This window comes from Solanum verrucosum, unplaced genomic scaffold (genome assembly GCF_900185275.1).
Source record: "Solanum verrucosum unplaced genomic scaffold, falcon-dt-bn FXZP01000220.1, whole genome shotgun sequence".
Classification (NCBI taxonomy): domain Eukaryota; kingdom Viridiplantae; phylum Streptophyta; class Magnoliopsida; order Solanales; family Solanaceae; genus Solanum; species Solanum verrucosum.
In genome coordinates, this window is record NW_026020308.1 from 751,147 (window position 1) to 757,963 (window position 6,817).

Genomic DNA, 6,817 nt, shown 5'->3' on the forward strand with positions numbered 1-6,817 from the left:
ATGTTGTATATTTGTTAAACTAGTTTCTGGACACGTGCAACGCACATGTGTCTCATGCAATATGTTATAAATTCGTTAGGATGATTAAAATTCAATGAAAACATGTGTGTAATGAGTACTAAAATGCAACAATCTCAAATAAATGTTATGATAATAATTTGTAGAAAATTAAATTAAAGAAGACTAATAGAGAAATATAAAAAAAAATAAACTGTTAGACTGAAAGACCTAGTAATTTACTGATTTTAACTTTTCGTCTAAGTATGAAACAGGTTGTCTAACGTGTTCCAGAAAAACAATAAGGACAGTAAGTAAAAACATAGTATTTTTACATGGAAAACACCCGGCTCAAAAGGTGTAAAAAACCACGATCTGTACGCCTATAGGATTTAACTTCAAATTACTAAATCACTGAGCCTCCACAGAAAACAGATTACAAGCCTATGTAACATAAGGAATTACGAACTATAATTCTCAAACTTCAACACAAACCTCCCAAGGTAGGTGTTCCCTAACTCTTTAAGTTATCACAACCTAAAGACAACAGATCTAATTTAGTTTATAACTCACTGAACTAGGATTACATCAAGACTTAATCACTAAGAAAAACTCATAACACATAAACTCTGTAAAAGGACCAGGTTCTTCGATGTGTTGCTTCTATGTGTTCCTTCAGTTCGCTGGTAGCACTTGCGAAGTCAATTTTTCAATTTCACTTTTTGCTCTGTCAATGCACAATTATTCTGGACGACTTCACTTCTATTTAAGAACAATTCTTCATAGAGTTATTGTTCACTTCAAACTCCTCATTTACTTGAACTTTCTTGACTTAGAGTTCTACTTCAAGTAAGACTCCTTCTTCAATTCAAATTCCTTGCTTCTTTAGACTTCTTCTTCAAATTACATTCATTGATTCTTTTGTATTGTAGTCGAACTCCAATTTTTTACTGTAATCAATTTCTATTATTTTTTTGGCTAAAAAAATCTTTAAACTATACCCTCAACTTAAACTACATCCTTAAATTATGTTTCTTAATAAAAAGCATCCTCCAAGTATTTAAAACTTAACAACTTTCATCCCTCTATTAAAATTGTCAAAAAATTAGCGAATTCCATACAAAAACATATACAATTCATACTATTCTCATCAAAAAAATATCTATAATTTTATTACTTGGAAAAAGCTTTCAAAAATTGATTTTTTTGAAACCCTTGTTTGTTGTTAAAAAAAACAATGTTAGGACGGTGTGAGTCTACGAGAAGACATGATCTGCTCTTCTTCTTTACCAACTGAACATAGTTGGAGCTTAATTTTACACCATCTTCACCTTGCAAAATCAAAATGTCGTTATATTAATAATTTTTTGGGGGCAAACTGATAGTTGGGGTAATCAAGATTCATTTAATTTTGATCTCTAGTACTCGAGTTTCGTTTTCCATTATTAGAAGTAAAAGTCTCCGATCGACACTACTGTTTGCAGATTCAATGAGAAGAACTAATATTTTTTTTTTATATCAAATCAAATAAAAAGTAAATAAAAATAAAATTGCTAACTGAAAGGAAGACCATCCAAAACGTTGGTGCTAAAAAAATTCACAATATTTTATTTTAGATGTATGTAGAATGAACAAAATTGGTTTATTGGGTAATTTAGGGAGTTTGTTTGAGAGCAGTGCGAACCGTACATATTTTTATAAAGAATTTGATAATTTTTGACAAATTTTGATAAAAGGATGAAAGTTGTCAAATTTTAGATAATTGCGGAATGTTTTCTGTTAAGAAAAATAGTTTGAGTATGTAGTTTAAGTTTGGGGTATAGTTCAAGAATGTTTTTGGCCAAAAACTCACTTAATAAGTAAGTTAAAATAGAAACTTGTAAATAAATTTACTTAATAAGTAAATTAAAATGCTTACATACAGCACATTTATTTAATAAACTGGGCTAGTGTAAACTGATTGTTTTATTTTGTTCATCGCTAATTGTTTTATTTTCTAGCGGGATGTGTACACTACAACGGTATTCATCAATCAATTATTTTTTTACCGTTTTACCTCTTTCAATATCGATCTCGAGTCATTTCTGATTGGATCTTGAAATTGGTTTCGAGTTTTGAGTGAAAAGTTGTGAATTGTGGAAATTTTAAAGTTTTGAAAGACTAAAGTTGTTAAAAAAGTGATTTTCGGTGTCTCTTGGAGTTTCGAGTTTTGGATTGGAATTCATCGATTCCATCACTTTCAGAATGTGGAAATTGGTTTAAGAGAGTTGCCGATTTCATATTCTGAATCTTTTTTTGGATTTGAGGTCATAACTTGGAAATTGTTCAAATTTTAGCCTTGAGTTGACTTTCATCAACTTTCGGGGTTCAAATGCTTGGATCGGATTTCTGAAAGCTCCGTTGGATTCAAGGGATGATTTTAGGCCAAGAGGAGGTCTTGATTGAATTTTCAGAGATCCCAAGCTTGATTTTGCCTTTTTAGGCGTTATGTTTGCTTCTTGTGACTTTCACAGGTTTCGGGTTAAGGAGACCTCGAATTCGTGTTTCGATGGTTCCATTGAGTCCGGAATGTAGAGTTTAGTCAAGTAACATATCTGATTTGTTGTAAGGGGTTCCGAACAAATCCTGAGGATCCTTTCGGTGAATTTTGTGCCTTATGTGAATATTCTGTTGTTGGTGTCTGTTGACCTCCACTTTCGCGTAGGGTTGGGGGTTAACATGAAATTTTTATTATTTAGCATGAAATTTTGTTTATCGCTAATTTTTTTTATTTTCTAGACGATATATGTACACTACAATGATGTTCATCAATCAATTGGTTAGGTATTATGTATGTTGAATGTGATCTTTGGAGTTGCTATTAGCTAGAAGCCTAGAACTAGTTACCAAAATCATTAATCAATTATCACCTTGGTGTGGCCATTGCAAGAATCTAGCTCCAATTTTGGATGAAGTGGCTGTATCATTTGAAAGCCATCCGGATGTTCTCATCGCAAAACTGGATCATTTGAAAGCCATCCGGATGTTCTCATCGCAAAACTGGTAAGAATTTTGTTACGGTCCTTGTTATGGATCTAATTATGGGACGCTACAAGATAAAATCAAAGTTAAGTATATTTGTTTCAAGCAGATTTTGACTTGGTACAATGTTTAAAATGAATCTTGCAGTCTTAAACTAGATATATGTAGAACACATCAAAATGTTCTTTAATCTTGTGGTATTAAATATGCCATGTAGAAAGTTGAAATTAAAGAATTGTCAAAAGAGTAAAGAAACATTCTTTTTGAGACGGACTAAAGAGGAAACTACAATAAATTAAACAAACTGAACGGAGGGAGTATGACTTTTCCTTATTTACAGTTTCTTTGATGATCACAAGTTGCTACATTTGTCCAATTGGCTTTTGGCTGTAACATAAGAACAAAATACCATTGTGGTATACCATAGTTCAAGAGTGAATATGTTAAAATCCCCGTAAATCATTATCATTTTGCGAGTTTCATATCTAAACTATTGAACGTTCATGTGACCTTCTTAGACTATAATGTCCTTTAGATTAGAAAAAACTCCCTGGTTGAATATATGGAAAAATATTTTGGGTAACTTGCTAAGAGGCACGTGAGAGATGAAAAAGTCTTAAAATGAGTACACGTTGGCACAATGAGCTCATGGTAGTTTTGTGAACATTACTCTATAGTTTAGATATGAAACTCGTAAAACAATGATAATTTTGGGGGGTTTCATTCACTCAATCTTCTTCTTCTTTTTTCACGTAACGTGTCACATCCCTCTGGGGATAATTTAATATGAATTCATGATATTTTAGGGTGGTATGTGAACATAATAGTTTAAGTATGAAACTCGTAAAATGATGGTAATTTAGAAATTTTTGAACTTATTTAATTTACTCCATGGTGCAAAGTGTGGTGGTGACAGTTTCTTATTGATGATATTTTGTTAGGCACCCAAAATATCACAATTATTGTTTTCTGATATTATTAGCTAATGCCTTTAGTCTATTCAAGGAAAACTACAAAAGCGACGCACACTACGCCTAATGGCCCCATTCAATATTTTCACCATCTTTTTATCAAATCATTTTTGTCACATAGTCTTGTGATCTTTTTCATCAACTTTAGCTTTTGGCAAGTGTCATTTTCCAGCCTAAAAATAATGCTATATATCATCATACTCTTATCTATGCAAGTGTCAAAATTCTACATTTTTTCTTCCTATTTCAATAGACTTGGAGGTAAAAAGTAATATTGTGGAATCGTCGAAGTGTGCACAAACTGATCAAGACATTATTATCATTGAAAAAGGAAGTGTCGAACATTCGAATAGCAAAGTTACTAACAAGTTTTACCTTTACTAAGAAGTGAGATGCATGATTGCTCACTTATAGAGGTGAAGATAATGTGCGTTGAAGGGTGTGAAAATGCAATTAATGTGAATGTCACTTGTGAAATTTATTCTCTTAAACCCTGCAAATTGCACTTGAGTTATCGCCGTAATTTGGAGTCGTGCAGGGCAGCTTGGAGTTTCGGAGATTATGGTAAGCTCATGACTTTTGGAGCTACCGCTTTCCGTCTGTTTTGGCTAGGCTTAGTCTTTATATTGTATTCAGAGACAGGTTGTACTTGTCTTCTATTTGTAAAAGCCTTGTACTCCTATTTTGAATTAAATGATCAACTACTAACTAATGTCAGGTCTCGGGATGGTTCTTGTATTGTTTTTGTTGATTTCTGCTTTGTTTTAAGCTCTTGCTTCTTGTTGGCTTCCGCTTGGTTGTCCATTGCTTATGGCACTTGACTAAGGGTTAGGCTTACCTACTGGTGGGGTGTAGTAGATGTCATCATGACCTGAGAAATCAGATCACGTCAGTTTGGTATCAAAGATATTTTCCAAAAATTCTGACTAATCGAACCTGAGAAAAGTGAAAATTTCCCTCCATACAAAATTCACCATTAATTCTAGAAATTTCTCAAATGATCACTCAAGTTAAAGATGAAGCAAAGTTACTTTATTTTATTTTATATTAGTAAAATTACTCGATTTGTGTGATGTATCTAATCACTAATGCAAATTAGGAATTAGATTGGCACAAAAATCCTTCTTGGCATTTTAAATTTTAATTTATATTCTATGTGGGATCCAATTAGTGGCCTAGTATTAAAATTTATGAAAACATATACCTCATCAGATCATTTTCGATCTAAGTGCTTGTTTTTTTTTTTTTTTTGCACGAATACCCTTTATTAGACAACTTTTCAAATGAAAAATATTTTTTTTTTCTAATGTATTCAGATACATGTGATTGAAATATTAGTCAATTTTAATGTGTGTTCAAATCATATATGACTGAGCACAATTATATATGAAAAAATTGGACGGATGTTAAATGAGTTTGTTAAATTTATTGTTATATTGACAAATCGATAATTAAAGTTTATTCTTTATAATATATGAAACTTATATTTTAAATTTAAGCTTATTTAGAATATATTTTAGTGTTAAATCGTGATTTGAATAGTTGAAATTCAAAGAACAAATTATTATTATATGTTCTGATGTACATATCTGATATACAATCCATTTTTACATGTATTTCAGTCATGTCTCATGTATAACTGAGGTACAAACATAAGTGACCGAAAGTTCAATCAATTTTTGCAAGCCACAATTTTAGACGCAAATATTTGAAATTATCAAGTTGGCGTGATTATCTTACCTTTTCCCCAAAATGAATAAGCTTAAAAAATAAATAAATTATGAAGTGGATATTAATTAAATGACTACACAACAACAGGTATTATTTGTGCACTTGTCACCCTAATTTTCAAAATTATAAAAAATCTAAGTGCAGGTGGGGCCCAATTAGTAAGCACAAATTTATTTGTTTGAGTGAGTGAAAAAAAAATCCCTATAAATTAAGCACAACCATTAGTTATTGGAAATATCGTCACTCATATTTTTCTCCACACTCATTTCAATTCTCATTCATTTGCTTGAGGTACGTCTTTTTCTCTCCACTTTTCTGATTAAACTATTAACAACTCTTATAAAATGCTTACGGTGCATATAAAATTTTTCAAGAAAATATATGTGTTTTTGAAAAATCTACTATAAAATGTTTACGAGTGTGTACCGGATCTGATATGAGTGAGACAACACAACAACATTTATGTGGAGAGTCTGAGCAACATAGATTAAGCTGATCTATAGATTTTTTTTATGTATACCTTTCTCTCTATTAGATCTGTATATTCATTACTTCCATCGCAAAAATTGCTCGTAGCTATTAATTCTTTTGTTAATTCATCATTTCTGTTTAGCTGTAGAATTTGTTGTAGTTAATTCCACTGTTTTTTAGTAGTGAAATAGTCATTTGAGTTTTTAGGCAAAAGTAAAAAGAAATAAATAGAGTAAAATACTTATTCTTTTCCCATAGTGTTAATTACATTATTTTCCCATTCTTTTCCAAATTACAAAAATCTCTTAAAATTTATGAATTTCTAATACATCACTCGACTTTCGTATACATTAGCAGCCATCCACATACATTGGAGAAAGATATTAATAGAGAGGGAATAGGGATGTATGGGATAGCACATTTGAATACATAGGAAGGAATGTATACAAGAGGGGAGGAATGTATAGAAAGGGGAGGGATATATCAAAGAGGGGATAGGGATGTATCAGCGAGAGGGGAGTGATGTATCCTAGAGGAGCTTTGAAAATTTTAGAGATTATGGTAAAATAAGACGTGTATTTAGGTAATTTTTTCAAAAATAATAAACACTTTTGGCCTCTTTTGGG